This window comes from Trachemys scripta, chromosome 8 (assembly GCF_013100865.1).
Source record: "Trachemys scripta elegans isolate TJP31775 chromosome 8, CAS_Tse_1.0, whole genome shotgun sequence".
Classification (NCBI taxonomy): domain Eukaryota; kingdom Metazoa; phylum Chordata; order Testudines; family Emydidae; genus Trachemys; species Trachemys scripta.
The window spans coordinates 39,516,766-39,539,588 of NC_048305.1; positions in this window are offsets into that span (position 1 = coordinate 39,516,766).

A 22,823-nucleotide genomic window follows, 5' to 3' on the forward strand; every position below is an offset into this window, starting at 1 on the left:
AAAATGAAGGGCAAAGAGGTCCAGGAGAGCTGGCTGTATTTTAAAGAATCCTTATTGCGGTTGCAGGAACAAACCATCCCGATGTGTAGAAAGAATAGTAAATATGGCAGGCGACCAGCTTGGCTAAACAGTGAAATCCTTGCTGACCTTAAACGCAAAAAAGAAGCTTACAAGAAGTGGAAGATTGGACAAATGACCAGGGAGGAGTATAAAAATATTGCTCAGGCATGCAGGAGTGAAATCAGGAAGGCCAAATCACACTTGGAGTTGCAGCTAGCAAGAGAAGTTAAGAGTAACAAGAAGGGTTTCTTCAGGTATGTTAGCAACAAGAAGAAAGTCAAGGAAAGTGTGGACCCCTTACTGAATGAGGGAGGCAACCTAGTGACCGAGGATGTGGAAAAAGCTAATGTACTCAATGCTTTTTTTGCCTCTGTCTTCACAAACAAGGTGAGCTCCCAGACTGCTGCACTGGGCAGCACAATATGGGGAGAAGGTGACCAGCCCTCTGTGGAGAAAGAAGTGGTTCGGGACTATTTAGAAAAACTGGACGTGCACAAGTCCATGGGGCCGGATGCGCTGCATCCGAGGGTGCTAAAGGAGTTGGCGGATGAGATTGCAGAGCCATTAGCCATTATTTTTGAAAACTCATGGCGATCCGGGGAGGTCCCAGATGACTGGAAAAAGGCTAATGTAGTGCCCATCTTTAAAAAAGGGAAGGAAGAGGATCCGGAGAACTACAGGCCAGTCAGCCTCACCTCAGTCCCTGGAAAAATCATGGAGCAGGTCCTCAAGGAATCAATTATGAAACACTTAGAGGAGAGGAAAGTGATCAGGAACAGTCAGCATGGATTCACGAAGGGGAAGTCGTGCCTGACTAACCTAATTGCCTTCTATGATGAGATAACTGGGTCTGTGGATGAGGGGAAAGCAGTGGATGTGTTATTCCCTGACTTTAGCAAAGTTTTTGATATGGTCTCCCACAGTATTCTTGCCACCAAGTTAAAGAAGTATGGGCTGGATGAATGGACTGTAAGGTGGATAGAAAGCTGGCTAGATCGTCAGGCTCAACGGGTAGTGATCAATGGCTCCATGTCTAGTTGGCAGCCGGTTTCAAGCGGAGTGCCCCAAGGGTCGGTCCTGGGGCCTGTTTTGTTTAATATCTTTATTAATGATCTGGAGGATGGTGTGGACTGCACTCTCAGCAAGTTTGCAGATGACACTAAACTAGGAGGCGTGGTAGATACACTAGAGGGTAGGGATCGGATACAGAGGGACCTAGACAAATTAGAGGATTGGGCCAAAAAAAACCTGATGAGCTTCAACAAGGACAAGTGCAGAGTCCTGCACTTAGGACGGAAGAATCCCATGCACTGCTACAGACTAGGGACCGAATGGCTAGGTAGCAGTTCTGCAGAAAAGGACCTAGGGATCACAGTGGACGAGAAGCTGGATATGAGTCAACAGTGTGCTCTTGTTGCCAAGAAGGCTAACGGCATTTTGGGCTGTATAAGTAGGGGCATTGCCAGCAGATCGAGGAACGTGATTGTTCCCCTTTATTCGACATTGGTGAGCCCTCATCTGGAATACTGTGTCCAGTTTTGGGCAAGAAGGATGTGGAAAAATTGGAAAGAGTCCAGTGGAGGGCAACAAAAATGATCAGGGGTCTGGAGCACATGACTTATGAGGAGAGGCTGAGGGAACTGGGATTGTTTAGTCTCCAGAAGAGAAGAATTAGGGGGGATTTGATAGCAGCCTTCAACTACCTGAAGGGGGGTTCCAAAGAGGATGGAGCTCAGCTGTTCTCAGTGGTGGCAGATGACAGAACAAGGAGCAATGGTCTCAAGTTGCAGTGGGGGAGGTCCAGGTTGGATATTAGGAAACACTATTTCACTAGAAGGGTGGTGAAGCACTGGAATGCATTACCTAGGGAGTTGGTGGAGTCTCCTTCCTTGGAGGTTTTTAAGGCCCGGCTTGACAAAGCCCTGGCTGGGATGATTTAGTTGGGAATTGGTCCTGCTTTGAGCAGGGGGTTGGACTAGATGACCTCTTGAGGTCCCTTCCAACCCTGATATTCTATGATTCTGTGATTCATGACAAGCACTTCTTGCTTCATCCTTGTAGGTACTACTAAGGGGGTTGTGCCTGCGTATTTCAGTGCCCCAATCAGTAGCTCATATGTCTCCTTTTTAGCGCTCTCAATTTTCCTATAGGCTTCAGCACAAAGCGTATGGATCATCAGGGTATTCAGGTACTGGTCCCCAGCCCATCGTTCGCAGTAATCCGCGAGTACCTTGAAGAGACTGGAGTTGGTCCCTATTAGCACAGACACATCAGAGATCCCTGTAGGGTCAGGGCATATTAAGGCAGCAGTGTCTACCTCTTCTCTTACTCCAGCAACCTCCTCTGGGAATTCCAGGTGCACTATGACATACCCTTGGTAGAGGTATTCACCCATGCTGAGGCCACACAGGCCAAAGTCAGTCAGTGGCTGTATAGGCAGGTGTCTAAGCATCTGTTGGTAGAATGACTGAAATATAATAGTCACTTGATATACAGTGTCAAGTACTGCTTTACACTCTGCCCCTTCAATCTTCACCGTGACCTTCACTCAAGGCCCTATCAGTCCTTGTTGTGGGGAAGATGTGTCATTATCCCACCACCATTGAGATCACGGATGTTAAAACAGCTACATTCTGGTCACTGTGGAATAGTGCGCATGAAGGAAATTGCACGAAGCTATTTTTGGTGGCCGGGATTGGACAGTGCTATTGAAGAGAAGGCAAGAGCTTGTATATGACATCAGAGTGTGAGGAATGCACCCCAGTGGGCACCCCTACATGGGACTGGCCTGAAAACCTGTGGCAGCTTATTCACGTTGACTTCACTGGCCCACTAGAAGGAAGCATGTTCTTGGTGGTGGCAGATGCCCATTCTAAATGGCCAGAAGTCTCTATAATGCAGTCCACTACTGCAGAAAGTACTATCCAAAAACTACGGGGACTCTTTAGTCATTTCAGTCTGCCAGAACAACTTGTGAGTGACAATGGACCGCAGTTCATCTCTCAGGAGTTTGGAAATTTTATGAAGGCAAATGGGATACACCACATCACTTCAGCACCTTATCATCCATCCATGGATGATGGATTAGCTGAAAGATTTGTGCAGACAATGAAAAAAGCTTTGAAATCGGCAAGGGGACAATTATCCATTCAATAACATCTGGACACCTTCTTACTATCCTACAGAAACACACCTCATGCTACGACCAAGGCATCCCTGGCCTTTCTAATGATAGGATGACAGCTGAAACCTGCTGAACCCCGACGAATTGTGCAATGTCAGCAGCAAGATGAAGTCATCAGGCATGCACCCAGAGCAAAAGACCGAACCTTTAGCTCAGGACAGCCAGTTTTGGCTGAGAATTATGCGTCTGGAGCTACTGCCATTGTCATCGCTCAAACCGGACCTGTTTCCTACATTGTCCAGACTGCCAAGGATCTCACCTGGTGACATGTAGATCAGCTGATGTCAGGACACATCTTCAGTTGAGTTGCCTGACTTCACTACTTCCAGCGAGACACCGAATCAAGAGTCACCCGCTCCTGACTTTCCCCCTCCATTCCTGCCTGCGGCGGAGATACACCCCTTCCCTGAATGAGCTGATACCACATCCTCACCCATTCGCACTATGAACCCTAAGCTCATTGTAAGGCCTGCACCCAAGATACTTTCAGGTGCACCAACACCAGAAGTCTGCCGTAATCCACCGAGAGACAGAAGGCCTCCTCAAAGGCTGGATCTTTAGCTAGGGTGAGCCCACTGTTACGGGGCAAAATAATCCCCAGGATTTAGCCGGGAATGGAGGCAGTCTACCCTCCTTCTCTAGTTTGGTGCTTGTTTTATTTAGGGGATGTTCTCATTAAGGGGGGAAGAATATGTTGTGTATTTGGTTGTCGTAGTAATAGAATCTTGTTGCTATGGCAACTGAGTTAGATTATTAGGGGATAGCCCAGCCGGTTTTGACTGGTTGCTGGTTAGTTCAGTATGTGGCAATAAATGGCTGCTTTTCAAGGTTTACAGCTCTCTGGGTCTCAGGTGATTTCTTCCTAAAACTGCTGCTCCCCAAGGATACAACAATGAGCTCTGGCACACGCAGAGAGCACCCTGTTGCATCTAGGGCCCGGGTGCTGCAAGTTTGGTGTTGCATCCTGGCTGCTCCCAGGAGGCAGGCTGAGCCTTGAGAAGCATTGGCTGTTTCTCTGGCTGAAGAGGAACACTTGATGCTTGTAATGGGAGCTGACCAAGAACATGAGCACAACACCAGGATCATTCTCAGTCCACAACCAGGCAGTGACAGCAAAGAGCTGCAGCATCCACCTTGAGCACTGTCTCAGTGGGGGAGAGGGAGCTTTCTCGGGCACATTCTTTCCATCCTTTCCTAGTCAACAGTGCTGCTCACAGCCTTCCCCTCTGCTGTAAGTGCCAACACATGCTCACGCAGACTGCCTGGCACTCAGTGTTCAGTACCAGCCATTGCGGCCTACAACCATGTCCCCTGGTGGAGCTGCTTGACCTGTCAGTGGGCCTGCCTGCCTGCCTGCTTACAGAATTGTAATCAACCAACCCTAAAACAGAATCATCATCCACTGCCTATCTCTTGGGGCAGAGTCTCTGCCTGTAGTTGGGTTTGGGAAGTGCCGAACACATCTTAGGTGCAACCCTACCGTCAATAATGTCAGCACAGCACTGCCTTTCTTCCCGTCCTCTGGAACAGCCCCACTTTTCCTAGTCCTATTAAAACCTAATATCAATAATTAGCAGAACTCCTCAGCCAATTCTATTAAAACTCCTAGATGCAAATGATTTGGAACTATGGATTCAAGTGGGTCTACTTGTACATTCTCAGAAAATTCCGTCTCTACTCAAAGAGTAAATGCTGTGAGTATGGGGAGGACATGCCATATTCTTCAGTCACAATACAGGGCTTCTCTACACTACAAAGTGAGGTCGGCTTAACTACACTGGTTGGGGCAATGAAAAATTTCACACCCTGTGGGATGTCATTAATGGACCTAAGCCATGGGGAAGACACTGCTAGGTCAATGGAAGAATTCTTCTGTTGACCTTACTACCACTTTTCAGAGACCCTTTCCATCACTGTAGTGTCTACACTGCAACACTGCAACTGTGCTGCTGTAGTTTCTGCTGTAGACATTCCCCCAGAGGCTGAATTGTTGTGTTATGTACAAAAATCAACTCAGCCTTAACTGGTGTAATGTCTGGAGCCATGCCTGGTGTCTCCATACTAAGGGAAACAATTTCATCCCGATGCTTGGCTGTCTCGATCTCTGCTGCTGCTGAGGAAGTTCCTGAGCAACTTTTGGCAGCGTGAAGAAACCTCTCCCATGTCCTTACATCTTCCCCCTTCTGCATAAACTTCTTTTAAAAGAATTCATCCTTAACAAGTGCTAGGTGCAGCCGAGTGCCCAGCTTCCTTGGCTGCTCATCCTGCTGTGAGCAGGGCTTGCCCACTGGCACTGCAATCAAGAGGATGCCCAGGAGCCCTGGGGAGAGAATGAATTTCATTTTCTGCACCCAATCATGTGATTTTGGCCAAGTCTTAAAATGGCTAACACCTTGGTCACATGACAGGGTCAGGATCCACTCACCCCCATGGCCATCACCAAAATTTGCAGCCCCCAGTGAATAAACTACACAAATAAACGTATCCAGATGGGCTGAGGGTTGGGGATCAGAACAAACCTGAGCAGAGCGAAGCAGTGACCTTCTCTGGGCATCTGTCAGTAATGTCTAGACCTCAATGGCTTCCTGGTCACATGGTCACTTGCTCTCAGATGCGTTCGCGGGGCAGAGGCTTGCTCAGCTAACATTTGTTAAGACCTCAGCAGGCTGCATTTAACATGTTCGCTGATCCAGGTGAGCCCTAGTGGGGAGCCAAAGCAGCAATGGGTCCAAATCCATTGGCATTAGAGCTAGTGACAACGCTCCTCTTCTCCTTGTCCCAACAAGCCATTAAGGGATGAGCACCTGGCTCCTGCCTGTGCTCCCTGGTGTTGTTCATGGTCAGCGACTAGGAGGGATGTGTGTGTCATCATGGGAGCATTGTGAGATGTTGCACTGTAGTGAGTCGGTGTGGCTCCCCGGTGCCCCAGAGGGGGAAGAGCCCATCTGGAGGCCGCAGTGGGCAGAGCCAGGGAGCTCTGAGCCCGCCCCTCCCGAGGTCAGGCAGTGACCCGGAAGTATAAAGGCTGGCCCTCAGAACTCAGTCAGGCCCCAGCCGTCGAAGAGACCAGAGGTCTCCAGCTGAGCTCGGGGCTGGGAACCCTCTGCAGCCTGGGGCGGCCGCTGGGAGCCGCCGGGCCTGCCCTGCGCCCTCTACCTGGAGGAGTTGCCGGACCTACCGAACGACGCCTGGCCAGACGAACCCATGGTCCAGGATCCCCCCGAGGCCGACACCAGCCCCCAGGTAGGCCCAGACGGGGAGTGTGGAAGTAGCCCGGGGGCAGCCGACCCCAGTCTGGCTGCAGCATTGCCAGAGCCTACGTCAGTGTGTTGCGGCCAGGATCCCCACTGACTAAGCGGCGGGCCTTCTGCCACTGCTAGGGCCCCGGGCTGGGACGCAGTGGAGTTGAGAGGGCCTGCGTCCCCCCTGCCACCCAACCCCTGGGTGGCAGTCTCCCCCTCTCCCAGGCCTGTTGAGTCTCAGTGTATATTGTTGCTCAGCCCTGACTGAGGGCCTGAGTGCCTGCCACAGCGTTTGTTGCCCCGCCCTGACCTAGGCCTGGGCCTAAATACTTTATATTGTTGCTCAGCCCTGACTGAGGGTCTGAGCCCCAACATAACATTGGCGTCCGCCCGAAGCTCGGGTCGGGCTTATCGTGTCTCTCAGGACAGCAAGGACCGACGAGGAACCCGACCGCCAGACAAAGGACCCAGCCACGGTGTGTAGTGAGTCGGTGTGGCTCCCCGGCACCCGGACAGGGTCGAGCCCGGGCAAAACTCTTGTACATGCACACTAGGGTTTTGTCCTTCTGTCCATGAGTCTCTGGCATGATGATTCTAACCCAGCTTGGGAGGGCACTGTGCCATTCTAAGAGCACTGAGGGACCCCTTGAATCCATCAAGGCCTTTCTTTGCTCCACTTCTTTGCTGTTTGTGTAAGCAGAGTCAGGATGAGCTCTACCCTGACATCTGGTGGTGAATTATGGCGAGTGTGGAAAAGAACTCCAGGGGCTGATCTTGTTTGCATAGGCACACCCACTTGCCTGGCATGAAACAACAGCAACTCAAAGTGGTTACTTTGGCTGATGTGGGATCCCCAGTTTCTCTGTTATTGGGGAAGGAAGAATAAAGTTTTGTTACCCTGATTCTGTGAATCAAGGCCAGTGAAACTGTTGTATGACAGAAGGACTGAGTGAGTCCTTCACCATTACCTAAGTAGCACTTGCTTGACAAGGGGCATGGGTTACAAAACCCAGTGAATAGAGAGAGAGGATGGGGGCAGGTGTTTGTACCTGATGGTATGGGCCCTCTCTGAGGGGTTGAAACACCAATTGCACTACCTCCTCTCTCCACTGTTGAATATCAGAGCTAACTTTGATTCCATTACAAGTCTAGTTACAGACTGCTGAGCTGAATTCACTTTGGGCCAATGGTGCACTAGCACTAGGGCTCCCCTACTATGAGCTGAAATTGCTAAGAGCTGAAATCACAAAAGAGCTAAAGTTATTAAGAGCTGAGATCACTGAGGCTGTGTTAACTAGTGGGGGAGCCTGAAGCTATATTGCTAAGCGGCTGGCGGAGCAGCTAGCAGAGTGGAGCCTTGTGGGGACGGTTGGAGTGGAGTTGAGCGACTCACAGGTCGGTGAGTGGAGCGGAGCAGAGCGGAGCCTTGTGGGAGCAGCCCAAGGGACGGCCGAAGTGGAGCAGAGCTGAGCGGCTCACAGGTCGGTGAGCAGAGTGGAGCAGCTGCCAGAGCAGTTCGTGGGACGGCGGGAGCAGCTCACGGGGCAGCTGGTGGAGTGGAGCGGCTCGTGGTGAAGGCTGCGGCGGAACCCCGTTGGCCTTGGATCACGTAAGGTGCCCCTTAACACCCTGCGTGCCCCCCCCCCGAACTCTGGGGCTGCACTGACCAGGGACAGAGACTTTGGGGGGTTGTTGGACTTTTGGGACTTTAGTGATCCTTGGGTTGCTGGTTTCAAGAACCCAAGGGAAAGGACACAGCCCAACTTGCTGGGGTGGGTTTTTTGCTCATGGTTTGTGTTATGAATCCTGTTTGTGGTGTTTTTCCAATTTAATGCTGATGTCGTTTACCTCATGTTATTAAACATTTTCTGTTACACTCAGACTCCGTGCTTGCGAGAGGGGAAGTATTGCCTCTTAGAGGCACCCAGGGGGTGGTATGTAATTGTCCCAGGTCACTGGGTGGGGGCTCGAGCCGGTTTTGCATTGTGTTATTGAAACGGAACCCCTAGATACAGAACCCGGCCCTTGTTGCTGCCAACTTAGATGGGCAGAAGGGTTACATTTGTACTAACTTTCCTGCTGTCTCCCAGGGCCACAAACAGTGAAAACTCCCAAGAGATTCTCAGGCATGAGTCACTTGGCACTTCGGCGGCATTAGGTTTATGAATGGATCTAGACTCTCGTGATGACTCAGCAGAGCCCAGTTGTGGATCTAGCCCTCTGCCATCACTTCACAGTGGGTTAATCTGGAATCACATTTGAGAAGCTAGAGTTGAATTATAAATATAACAGCAGTTGTGTGAGATGCCAGGTCAGCTGCACACACAAGCATGCCAGAGCCAGGATTCAGATCTCCCCTGTCACTGCTTCATTAGTTGTGAGTCACTTACACTGGGTACATGCTTCCATTCTGGCTTGGGACAGTGTAACTCCTGCTTTTCACACACACTGCATATGTGAAATGACTTTGCAGGTGCGGGGCAGGGCAGGCCCAGCTCCAAAAGGTTTTCCCCAAGGAAGAATCCCAGGTAGGGGTTTAGGGTATGTCTCCAGGCCCTCTGTGCCACCTGCTTGGATCAAAGGGAGTAGAGCAGGGTAGAGACTCTGCCCTAGTATACTTGCTGAAATTGGTGTGGATAGAGTTTCTGGGGAGTGGCTCTGAACTGGGCTCTCTGGCCTGGAATAAGCTTTCTTGCTTGTGCAGGTGAATTCTCTTGAAAGTGCTGTGCTGGATATAATTTCCCTTTGGAGCCAGTGGATTTGCAGTCAGTAGACTGAGCAATTTGCTGCTCAGCAGCCATTATCAGACAGTGGGTCCCTGGATTAGAAACTGAGAGCGCTGTGGAAATGGGAAGCAGCTGGTGACTGGGGACCTGCATACTGCGCAGGCTGATGTGACCTAGTAGGTGATACTGCTTACAAATGAAGACTAAGTAGGCGGCAGGCTTGACCACCAGGGGAGTTTTCTGGGGGCTTGTGAGAAAACACTGGAGGTCTAACTTGCATTGACTGTTATAGCACAGGGCTGCCCAGCAGCCATACTGGAGCTATCTCAACTGAGCAATAGTGGTGGGGTGGTTTAGTAGCCTAAGCCTCAGACTTAAAATACCCTGACTCCTTAGAGTCAGAGGTTCAAATCTCAACTGGGTCAAATCAACCTGATCATGCTTGTGTGGCAGGTGGCTTCTTTAGGGGGGATTTAATAGCTGCTTTCAGCCCCTTGAAAGGGGGTTCCAAAGAGGATGGATCTAGACTGTTATCAATGGTACCAGATGACAGAACAAGGAGTAATGGTCTCAAGTTGCAGTGGGGGAGGTTTAGGTTGGATATTAGGGAAAAACTTTTTCACTAGGACGGTGGTGAAGCACTGGAATGGGTTACCTAGGGAGGTGGAATCTCCATCCTTAGAGGTTTTTAAGGTTAGGCTTGACAAAGCCCTGGCTGGGATGATTTAGTTGGGGATTGGTCCTGCTTTGAGTAGGGGGTTGGACTAGATGATCTCCTGAGGTCCTTCCAACCTTGATATTCTATGATTCTATGAACAGTCGAGTCAGCATAGCTGGAGAGCCATCCTAGGCTGCTGCCTGGGAATCGACCCTGATTTCTGCAGTGAGTGACACACCAACAGTTGAGGGAGTTTTATGTTTGAGCCGAGGATGAGTTAGAGGAAACAATCCATCTCCCCGTGAGAGAAGCCTCTAGTGTAGACAGAACCTTAAACACTTACTCCAAACATGATGGTCAGGTAACAATGTTGAGACCCAGAGAATTTTAGGAAAGATCATTGAATGCAGCATGTCTGTGCACAGCAAAAGGAAAAGAGCGACAGCAGCTGTCCTTGCAGTGCAGCTGGATTATGGGGATCAGGCGCTGAAGAAGCAACAGACAGTTTCAGATTTTATGAGGATAAATTAAGGGAATTTCAAGACCAGGCTAGTGCAGAACCAGGCAGGGAAAGAGCTGCTTGTCTCACAGTAATTGAACCATACATATTTGCTCTGTTAAGAGACCTCATGACCCTGGTCAAAACAGGTGAAACAGAGTTTAATGTTCTCAATAAAGCATTGAGTGACTTTTATTCTCCTAAAAAAAAATCTTTTCTGATGAGGTTTGTGAGAGTGCAGCCAAAGTGCAGTAACAAGCTCTCTGAAGGGATAGCCAGTCCAAGGGCGGAGCTTCCTCCTGTCAGCGTGGGGCCACATGGAGAATCAGCTCACTGCAGCGAGCAGGGAGCTGTGTGTCAAATTAGTGAGTGCAGCCCCCAACAACCGATTGTTCTAGGTGAGAGCCCTGGGCTTTGGGATCCATCCTGGAAGAAGGGTAAAGGGCATGCCGCAGCCCTACAGTACCAGCAAGCAGCCTGCTTGGAATAGCCAGCCAGACTCATCAGTAGACAGATCCACAGTTTGATCCTGTTGGGAGATCAGGCTTTCACTGCAGATATGCAGATTGATGAAGTCCCAGTACCAGGGGGACCCATCTGGTGACTAGGCTGCTTCTTCCCCAGGCACCCTGCCTCAATGGCTCTGACTTGGTAGCATCACTAGCAGCAGCAATATTGGAGAATATGCACTGCTTCCCATCCCCCCAGCCCTCACACAGGTACTGAGAGAGCGAGAGGGCTTCCTGCAGTGGCCCAGTGTATGCACAGCCCTACTGGCCCATGATGTAGTCAGGTGGTGGAGAGGCTGGAATGGCCAGACTCACTAGGGCTGCGGGCCTGTCGTTTCTGATACACTGCACAACCATACATTTGGAGAATGTGAGCTGGAGCCAGACGAAGAACAGCTGGCAATGCCAGGTGTGGAATGGTGGGATTGGATGATCCCTTTCGCATTTATCGCATGAAAAGCTCCTGCTCTTTAGAGAGAAAGTTAATGCAGCCTACTCTAGAGTTGGAGTAATTACTGCCCCGAGGTGAAGTGTGCTAGGTCTGTCTCTGGGGTCAGACCTGCAGCTTTGCTTAAGGGGACTCAGGCAAAACTGCATGTTCCAGAAGAAGTGATTCCAAGATTGTTTAAAGCCAACCCAGTGCTTTCTCAATGGAGTGAGGTTGTGAATCAAGGGCTCCAGGAGACAGGAACTGAAGAGCTGACAGGGAGCACATGGCAGTGACTAGGTAAGCTCAGCTGGTGTGCGCAGTATGATGGGGAGGAGGAAGCGATTGACTGTTCCCAGCTGTGTGTGTGCAATGGGTACATGGGGGTGTGTGTCAATCTGTTTGTTTGGTGTGCGGTGGGCACAGGGGCAGAGAGGGCTCTAATTGTGTGTGCTGGGTGTCTTGGGAGGGACACCATGGGGGGGATGGATGGTTGAATGGTGGGAGTGATGCTGTGGGTGGGTGTATATGGGAGAGCACTATGTGAAGGGGGTGCAGGCGGTGTGGTGGGGAGGGGGGGAGAGGGCCACCGGAGACATTCTGCTTAGGAGATGGCGTGCACTGCTACATCTTTCAAGGGGTGCAGCCAGGGCCCCCCCTGCTCTTGGTGCTTCTTTTCCCCCTGTGGGGTACCTTGCACCTTTGGGGGAGGAATTAGTGAGGGCAGAGACTGCAGTTCTGCCTGGCACTGTGCAGGGTTGGTGAGCTCCTCCTGCCTTGCCCGTAGCTGTGCTATGCAAGGCCAGGCAGAGTCCTGCCCTGCCCACGGGTGTGTGCATGGAGATTTGGAGAGAGCAACTGTTGCTCCCACTTCTTGTAAGAAGCGCTCAGCACCACACAGTGTCAAATCCTGGGAGTCCATGGCCAGGCATTATCCTGGGGCATAAGGCACAGTTCTGGCCTCTTGTCTACCAACCTCCCAGGCCCAGATGATGTGATGCGAGCACTCACATTAAAGGTTAATGTGGTGATGAGGCATCAGTGCCACAGAGCAATAAGTAGGTGCCAGCCCCATGATGTAACGAAGCTCCTGTGAGGCATATTTCAGCATGGGGAGATGGGGCAGTGGCATTGCTGTGGGACAGAGCTAAGGCACTTGAGAGATTTTCCTGGGAATCCCTTTGTTCCCAAGGCCCGAGTGTATGAAAAAAGAACCTCACTTATGGTTCAGTAAACTCTGATCCTCTGCCCTTTGCTCAGCCCTTTCCACTGGGCAGTGCTTACTTCCCATGAAGGCCAGCTTCTTGCCAGGTCTCTCATGCTCCTTGACTGAACAGAGTCAGCCCAGCCTGCAATGCAGCCTGGCACAGAGCAGGAGACAGCCAGCACTTGCTGAGAGCCAGACCACCAGGAGAGAGCAGGATACAGGGTGTGCCAGGCAGCCCTGGTCCCATGGATCCCAGCCCCCTGTCTGTGACAGAATACCACCATGGGCACCTGGGCCCAGAGCAGGAAATAAATGTCAGCACACATATATGTCACCCATCTATTATAGGGGAGAGGACCCACTGTGATAGGGCAAGGGGGCTACTCAGAGGCAGTGTGGAGGGCAGTCAGGGGGCAGCTGGGAGGTGGGGGGTGTTCACACATAGCAGGGGGGCAGCTTGGAGGCAGTGGGGAAGTGGCAGGGGCTCTCGGACCCAGGGAGAGAAAGATGGCTGTTCTTTAACTGGTGAAGCAAAATGAGGCCAACAGTCAACCCTGGCATTTCTCTGTGTGTCTGTCTGATTGTACAGCTGCCTGTCTGTCACATGATAACTGTTATTTGTGTCAGTGGGCAGGACCCTGTTAGTTTCAGTGAAAAATGGAAAAGCCAATTTCCAAGACAATTGAGAGGAAACTCTCTGATGCCCGCTGCTGCTGCCTACACTTAATACAGGCAGCCACTCATTAAAGATCTGTTCCCTTCCTTGCTTCCAAGACTGTGCTGTACACTCATCAGGCCCCTCAACCCCACACCTCCATGCCCCCTGTACAAAGGGGACCTTGGAGTGTGGAAAGGAAGAGAGCTCAGTGCCCAGATCAGACTCAGCAGGATGAGGGAGCGGAGGAAATCCTTAGTTCAGAGCCCAGCTCTGGGTGGGTAGAAGAAGGCCCCGGGGTAAGTGCCCTCTCTGGGGCATGGGGGAGACATGTTGGTCCCTGAGCCCAGTCACATTTCAGCCTTATTCCAGGCTAACTGAACCAGAGCTCATAACCAATCCTATTGCTGTAGGCGAGCAGCTGCCTACCCCTGTCCCCAGCCTGACCGAGAGCTCTTCTACCCCCAGGAGCTGCTGTCTGTGCCCTGGGAAGGCCTAGTGGGAGCAAGCTGTCTCTGCTGCAGGCTGGAGTTCCATTGCAGTGAGTGGAGCAGACCTGCTGTAGCCAGGGCCGGCTCTGGCTTCTTTGCCGCCCTAGGCAAAAAAGCCATCCGCTGCCCCCATCCCCCAGCGCGGCAGGGGAGGGCGCCAAGCCCTGCCGGGGCTCTCCGCTCTCCCCGGTGGCCAGAGCGCCCGGGGGAGGGTGGCGAGCCCGGACGGGGCTCTCCACTCTCCCAGACCGTCCGGAGCGCCGGGGGGAGGGCGGCGAGCCCGGCCAGAGTGCCAGGAGCAGGGTGGAGAGCCCTGACGGGGCTCTCCGCTCTCCCTGGCGGCCAGAGCACCGGGGGGAGGGTGGAGAGCCCCCGGCGGCCATAGTGCTGGGAGGAGGGCGGAGAGCCCTGCTGGGACTCTCCGCTCTCCCAGCAGCCAGAGTGCCGGGGGGAGGGTGGCGAGCCCGGCCGGGGCCCTGCTTTCCCCGACCGGCCGAAGCACCGGGGGGAGGGCGGCGAGCCCGGCTGGGGCCGCTCTCCCCAACTGGCCGGAGCACGGGGGGAGGGCGGTGAGCCCGGCTGGGGCCCCGCCACGCCGCCCCGCTCCAGGCGCTGCCCCAAGCACATGCTTGGTGGGCTGGTGCCTGGAGCCGGCCCTGGCTGTAGCGCTAGTGAAGCCTGTGGAGTTACACCGGGAATGAATTTGGTCCATTGTTCCCAGTCTATCTGGTCCTGGCTGGGATTTCTTACAAATTGCTGAAACCACCAGGATTTGGTTTGACCTTGCAGTAAGGTCGGCCTGCATTGCCCCAGCACATGGCTCTGAAAGGCAAATCCTAGGTGTACAGTAAATCTCTTTGTATATCTGGCTGATTTCTTCTCAAGAATTCATTTCAGAGGGATTCAATGGCATTGACAGAGATGGCATCTGGTAATTTCATTCCTCATCATCAAGATGTAGCACTTCATCTTTTGCCCAGGGAAGGTTTGACTTCCATGAACTGCTTTCTGCTGTGATCTGGAAAGCAATGAACTTACACTGATGCAGGACACTGACTGCCCACTAGGATCTAGCTGGCTTAGCAATTATATCAGGGTTCCCCAGCCATACACATAGGGTAATAGCTTCAAGGTTAGTTCAGTGCTACTGTGGGATGCAAATGACCAAAGTCCTCATAGGTCTTGATGAGACTGTTAGTGATGTTTGCCATAAAATTCAATGAAGACAGAGGTTTCTTCTCCTGAGAGATAGCATAGTCATTTAGCAGGCTCCCAGTATATCATTCTGCCCACAGAAAACATCCAGCAAGGGGAAAAATAAAGAGAAAATACATCTTCAAAGACCAGTTGATGTAAATGTGCATTGCTTCCCCATGGCCTGGTGCACAGCTTGTGTAATGACTGTGCGTGTTCCATCATGGCCTGGTGCACAGCTCGTGTAATGACTGTGCCTGTTCCACCATTGCCTGGTGCACAGCTCGTGTAATACCTGTGCGTGTTCCACCATGGCCTGGTGCACAGCTCGTGTAATGACTGTGCCTGTTCCACCATTGCCTGGTGCACAGCTCGTGTAATGACTGTGCCTGTTCCACCATTGCCTGGTGTACAGCTCATGTAATGACCGTGCGTGTTCCACCATGGCCTGGAGCATAGCTCATGTAATCCATCTATATGGAGTGCAGGGGTTGCACTGACTAAAGTTCTGCTTCCTTTCAGTCACTGTGTTCCAACAAGGCTCATCTATGTGCTTATGAAAGTCCAAATTCTGTCCAGCTGCTCAGTCCTTATGGCCCAAGGGATAGACTTCATGAGACAGCCCCAGGCCAGCGCAGGCTCTATGTTGGCCAGAATATCTCTCCAAATTCACAAAACTTTACATGGGACCCCAAAGGACCAGAACAAGGGTCATGGCAGGTAAGAAAATGAACTCCAGCCTGGGGCCTGGCTAAAGGGGTGTAGGAGCCTTCCTAGTGCTAAATAGCTGCCAACCTGAGTGCTTGGCAGAGATGGCAGCAGCACCTGAGTGTAGTAGGAAGAGAGCCTGAGATATAAGCCTTTGTATCAGAGGTCTGGCATGAGGCCTGAGCTAAAGTAGTGGGCAAGCTTTGCTGATATAAAGCAAAGTTAGCAAAAGTTAGGCTGTGAGCAAACATCAGGGTCTGCCTGCTTGCAAGTTCACAGAATCCGGCAAGAACAGGGCTGATATTGCAGAAATACACATTCCTAAGAAGTGCTAGGCCCCACCTAGGGAAGTCTCTGTATCTAGCGTGGATGTGTTATTGTAAACATCTCCTTCCCAGACAGGATGCAGCAGGTTAGGAGATGGACCAAGAACTACATGGAGCTGAGCAAGACTGGGCACTGTGGGAGCTTTAACCAGCTGCTGCCAACAGCAGAGCAGAGTGCACATCTTCCTGGACCCCCATGACAAGGGGAGAGGGAGTGTGATGTGGCAGGCCCTGTGTGTGGGTCCATCTGGCTGGTGTGTGTGTGTGTGTGTGCGCGCGTCTCTCTCGCTTTCTTGCTGGGTTCTTATCTTCACTAATTCTCTCCTCACTCTGTTAGCCCCTTTTCTTAGCAATCTTGTAAACTCTCTGGCTAAATATATCTGCCCCTCTCCTTCTCCCTCTCTGTCTACAGCTCATCTAGCTGGTTTCTATGGGGCTGGTACAGTGTTTATCTGCTGCTCTCACAATCTGCTTCTCTCCTGCTCGTACACTGCACAGTACCTCCTGTTTCCTGTGAGAGATCGATGGCCAGAGCTCTCTCATCTACAAATGAGGGAAGCCTCACTCCCTGCTTTCGTTCTAAGGTCCCTTTGGGCAGGTCGTCACCTGGAAGGTATGTCTTGAAATGCCCTGTGGGATCCCATTTATTTTGATAGCAGGTCCCTGAGCTATTAGTGTTCTGAACTGCTGTGGAGCAGAGCTCTGGATCAGGGCAGGCTTCTGAGGTGCAGTGCAGGCGCTCATATGTGGGCTGACTGCAGTGAACACATTGCTCTATGATAAGCTATCCTCACTGCTCCATCCCAAGGGGACTGCAGACGAAAGAAACAGATTTCACAATTACAGGAGTAAAAGAGCGAGCTGGGAGCTCTTCAAACAGATGGGTGCTTCTGGCTGTAATAAGCTTGCAGGCAGCACACCTCTCCTCATTCATTTAGCCTGCTGTAGCATAAACTGGACATCCACCTCTTCTCAAACTACACACACACCTTTGTCTTGAGGCTTCAGTCCCGCAAGCTTGCACTGCCCCCATTGAATCAGGAACGGGGTCAATTTGCCACTATCGGGAGCATCCTTTCTCTCCCATTTGCATCCTGTGACAACAAGGTCCTTGAGTGAAGTGGAACTGGCTCATCAGGACCTTCCAATGGGCCGATTGGAGCCTGGAGCAAGGAAACTGATGTGCTCAAAGTTATCGGGGATCTTTGGCTCACCATGGTGCCTGTGTTCTCTGAGGACGATAAATGTGATATGTTAGAGAGTACCACACTCCTCTGGGGATATCATATTCCACTGATAAACTCGAAAGAACATAAAAATGGCCATACTGGGTCAGACTAATGGTCCTTTTAGCCCAGTATCCTGTCTTCCAACTTTGACCAGTGCCAGGGGCTTCAGAACAGGGAGGTAATCAAACGATCCATTCCCTGTTGTCCAGTCCCAGCTAATAGCCATTGATGGACCTATCGTGCAGGAGCTTATCTAAATTTTTTGTGACCACAGTTTTACTTTTGCCCTTCACAACATCATCTGGCAAGGAGTTCCAGGTTGACTGTGCATTGTGTGAAGTCCTTCCTTATGTTTGTTTTAAACCTTCTGCCTATTAATTTCATGAGATAACCCTGAGTTCTTGTGTTATGTGAAGAGGTGAATAACACTTCCTTATACACTTTCTCCACATAACTCATGATTTTATTGAACTATCTGAATATGAATATGAATTATATGAATATCATGTAGCCCCTTAGTCATCTCTTTTCTAAGCTAAATAGTCCCAGTCTTTTCTATCTCTCCTCATATGGAAGCTGTTCCCTCCCCCTAATCATTTTTGTTGCCCTTTTCCAATTCTAATGCATCTTTTTTGAGGTGGGGTGAGCAGAACTGCACACAGTTTTCAAGGTGTGAACATATCATGGATTTATATAGCGGCATTATGAGATTTACTGTCTGATTATCTATCCTTTTCCTGATGGTTCCTAATATTCTGTTAGCTTTTTTTAACTGCCACTGCACATTGAGTGGATGTTTTCAGAGAACTATCCACAAAGACTCCAAGATCTCTTTCTTGAGTGGTGACAGCTAATTCAGACCCCATCATTTTGTAGGTATAGTTGGGATTATGTTTTCCAATGTGCATTACTTTGTATTTGTCAACAGTGAATTTCATTGGCCATTTTGTTTTCTCATCACCCAGTTTTGGGAGATCCTTCTGTAACTTTTTGTAGTCTGCTTTGTTCTTAACTATTTTAACTCGTGTCACCCACAAATTTTGCCACCTCACTGTTTACCCCCTTTTCCAGATAATTTATGAATACATTGAACAGCACAGGTCCCAGTACAGATCCTTAGGGTACCCCACTATTTACCTCTCTCCACTGTGAAAACTGAGCATTTATTCCTACCCTTTGTTTCCTGTCTTTTAACCAGTTACTGATCTATGAGAAGGCCTTCCCTCTTATCCCGTAACTGCTTACTTTGCTTAAGAGCCTTTGGAGATGGACCTTGTCAAAGGCTTTCTGAAAGTCCAAGTACAAAACTATATCCACTGGATCACCCTTGTCCACATGTTTGTTAATCCCCTCAAAGAATTTTAATAGATCAGTGAGACATGATTTCCCTTTACAAAAACTGTGTTGACTCTTCCCCAACAAATCGTTGATAATTCTGTTCTTTACTGTAGTTTCTACCTGTTTGCTCAGTGCTGAAGTTAGGCTGACTGGCCTGTAATCGCCAGGATCGCCTCTGGAACCTTTTTTTAAAAATGCATTTTACATTAGCTATCCTCAATCATCTGGTACAGAGGCTGATTGAGATGACAGCTTACATATCACAGTTAGTAGTTCTGCAATTTCATATCTGAGTCCCCTTGACACTCTTGGGTGAATACCATCTGGACCTGGTGACTTCTTGTTGTTTAATTTATCAGTTTGTTCCAAAACCTCCTCTATTGACACTTCAGTCTGAGACAGTTCCTCAGATTTGTCACCTAAAAAGAGTGGCTCAGGTGAGAAAATCTCCCCAACCAGTCTCTGCAGTGAAAACCAATGCAAAGAATTCATTTAGCTTCTCTGTGATGACTCTGTCTTCCTTGAGTGCTTAGCATCTTGATTGACTGTTTGGCAGGCTTCCAGGTTCTGATGTACTTCAAAAAAATTGCTGTTAGTTTTTGTGTCTTTAGCTAACTGCTCTTCAATTTTTTTCTTGGCATTACTTCTTATATTTTTACACTGTCAGAATTATGCTCTTTTCTATATTCCTCAGTATGATTTGACTTCCAATTTTTAAAGGATGCATCTTTGCTTTTAATAACCATTTTTACTCTGCTTTTAGCCATGGCGGCATTTTTACTCCTCTTAGGGTATGTCTACACTACGAAATTAGGTCGAATTTATAGAAGCAGGTTTTATAGATATCAGTTTTATACAATCGATTGTGTTTGTCCCCACATAAAATGCTCTAAGTGCATTAAGTCAGCGGACCGCGTCCACAGTACCGAGGCTAGTGTTGACTTCCAGAGCGTCGCACTGTGGGTAGCTATCCCACAGTTCCCGCAGTCTCCGCCACCCATTGGAATTCTGGGTTGAGATCCCAATGCCTGATGATGCAAAAACAGTGTCGTGGGGGGTTCTGGGTACATGTCGTCAGGCCCCTCCCCCTCCGTCAGAGCAACGGCAGAAAATCGATTCGCGCCTTTTTACCTGGGTTACCTGTGCAGACAACATACCATGGCAAGCATGGAGCCCGTTCAGCTCAGCTTACCTCACTGTCACCATATGTCATCTGGATGCCGGCAGACGTGGTACTGCATTGATACACAGCAGCAGCTAATTGCCTTTTGGCAGTGGATGGTGTATTATGATTGATATCCGTCATCGTCCTATTCCTCAGTGAGTTCAATCAGAGGCACCCGGGAAACTTCTTCAGCAGATTGCTTTAAGAAATACTGAACCAAACTTTCCACTCTGGGCATCTGATTCTTCATTTTGTCTCCTGGAGACCCGGCAGTCCTATTGAACCATCTTGACGATGGTGGCTAGCAGTCGTAATACAGCATTTTCTGCCAAGCACCCAGAAGATGCCGATGGCTATCAGTCATGCTGCACCGTCTGCTGCCAGCTTAAGATGTAAAAAATAGATGGACCAGATTTGTTCTGTATTCATTTGCTTCCCCCTCCCTCCGTGAAACCAACGGCCTGCTAAACCCAGGGTTTTGAGTTCAATCTTTGGGGAGGCCATTCTGTGTGACAGTTGTTTGTGTTTCTCCCTGATGCACAGCCACCTTTGTGGATTTTAATTCCCTGTACCTGTATGCCATGTCGTCACTCGCCCCTCCCTCCCTCCCTCCGTCAGACACTAGTTTCGCGCCTTTTTTCAGACCAGATGCCATAGCACTGGGATCATGGAGCCCACTCAGATCACCACGGCAATTATGAGCACTATGAACACCACGCACATTGTCCTGGAGTATATGCAGAGCCAGAACATGCCAAAGCAAAACCAGGCGAGGAAGCGATTGCAGCGCGGCGACAAGAGTGATGAGGAAATTGACATGGACATAGACCTCTCACAAGGTACAGGCCCCAGCAGTGTGCAAATCATGGTGTTACTGGGGCAGGTTCATGCCGTGGAATGCCGATTCTGGGCCCGGGAAACAAGCACAGACTGGTGGGACTGCATCATGTTGCAGGTGTGGGACGATTCCCAGTGGTTGCGAAACTTTTGCATGTGTAAGGGCACTTTCATGGAACTTTGTGACTTGCTTTCCCCTGCCCTGAAGCGCAAGAATACCAGGATGAGAGCAGCCCTCACAGTTGAGAAGCGAGTGGCAATAGCCCTGTGGAAGCTTGCAATGCCAGACAGCTACCGGTCAGTTGGGAATCAATTTGGAGTGGTCAAATCTACTGTGGGGGCTGCTGTGATCCAAGTTGCCAGGGCAATCAAAGACCTGCTGATATCAAGGATAGTGACTCTGGGAAATGGGCAGGTCATAGTGGATGGCTTTGCTGCAATGGGATTCCCAAACTGTGGTGGGGCGATAGACGGAACCCATATCCCTATCTTGTCACAGGAGCACCAAGCCACAGACTACATAAACTGCAAGGGGTACTTTTCAATGCTGCTGCAAGCCTGGTGGATCACAAGGGATGTTTCACCAACATCGTGGGATGGCCGGGAAAGATACATGATGCTCACGTTTTCAGGCACTCTGGTCTGTTTCGAAAGCTGGAGGAAGGGACTTTCTTCCCGGACCAGAAAATAACCGTTGGGGATGTTGAAATGCCTATCGTTATCCCTGGGGACCCAGCCTACCCCTTAATGCCCCGGCTCATGAAGCCGTACACAGGCAGCCTGGACAGTAGTCAGGACCTGTTCAACTATAGGCTGAGCAAGTGCCGAATGGTGGTGGAATGTGCATTTGGACGTTTAAAAGCCTGCGGGCGCAGCTTACTGACTCGGATAGACCTCAGCGAAACCAGTATCCCCATTGTTGTTGTTGCTTGCTCTGCGCTCCACAATATCTGTGAGAGTAAGGGGGAGACATTTATGGCGGGGTGGGAGGTTGATGCAAATCGCCTGGCCGCTGATTATGTGCAGCCAGACACCAGGGCGGTTAGAAGAGTACAGCAGGGCACGGTGCCCATCAGAGAAGCTTTGAAAACGAGTTTTGTGACAGCCCAGGCTACGGTGTGAAACTTCTGTTTGTTTCTCCTTGATGAACCCTCCGCCCCGCCCCCCGTTCACTCTACTTCCCTGTAAACTAATCACCCTCCCCTCCCCCCTTCGAGCACCGCTTGCAGAGGCAATAAAGTCATTGTTACTTCTCATTCATGCATTCTTTATTAATTCATCACAAACTAGGGGGATAATTGCAAAGGTAGCACAAGAGGGGTGGGGGAGGAGGGAAGGAAAAGGACACACTGCAGTTTAAAACTTTAAAACTTTAACACTTATTGAAGGCCAGCCTTCCGATGCTCGGGCAATCATCTGGGGTGGAGTGACTGGATGGCCGGAGGCCCCCGCACCGTGTTTTTGGGTGTCTGGGTGAGGAGGCAATGGGACTTGGGGAGGAGGGCTGTTGGTTACACAGGGGCTGTAGTGGTGGTCTCTGCTCCTGCTGCCTTTCCTGCAGCTCAACCATACGCTGGAGCATATCAGTTTGATGCTCCAGCAGCCGGAGCATCGACTCTTGTCTTCTGTCAGCAAGCTGACGCCACCTATCCTCTTCAGCCCGCCACTTGCTCTCTTCATCCCGCGATTCAGCCCGCCACCTCTCCTCTCGTTCATATTGTGCTTTTTTGCACTCTGACATTGACTGCCTCCACGCATTCTGCTGTGCTCTGTCAGCGTGGGAGGACATCTGGAGCTCCGAGAACATATCATCCCGAGTACGCCATTTTCTCCTTCTAATCTTCGCTAGCTTCTGTGAAGGAGAAATATTTGAAGCTGGTGGAGGAGAAGGGAGAGGTGGTTAAAAAAGACACATTTTAGAGAACAATGGGTACACTCTTTCACGTTAAATTTTGCTGTTCACATTACACAGCACATGTGCTTTCGTTACAAGGTCACATTTTTCCTCTTATATTGAAGGCCTGCCGGTTTGGTGTGAGAGATCACTCACGCAGTGCCAGGCAACAGATTTCGGCTTGCAGGCAGCCATGATAAGCCACAGTCTTTTGGCTTTTTTAACCTTCTTAACATGTGGGAATGGTTTCAAACAGCAGCACCCTCATTTCCCATACCAAGCACCCGTTGGGTTGGCCATTTAAAATAGGTTTGCAATGTAAAAGGAGGGGCTGCGGTTTCCGGGTTAACATGCAGCACAAACCCAACTACCCCCACTCCCGCACACACCCAATTATCTGGGATGATCACTTCACCCCTCCCCCCTACCTCGTGGCTAACAGCGGGGAACATTTCTGTTCAGCAGAGCAGGAAC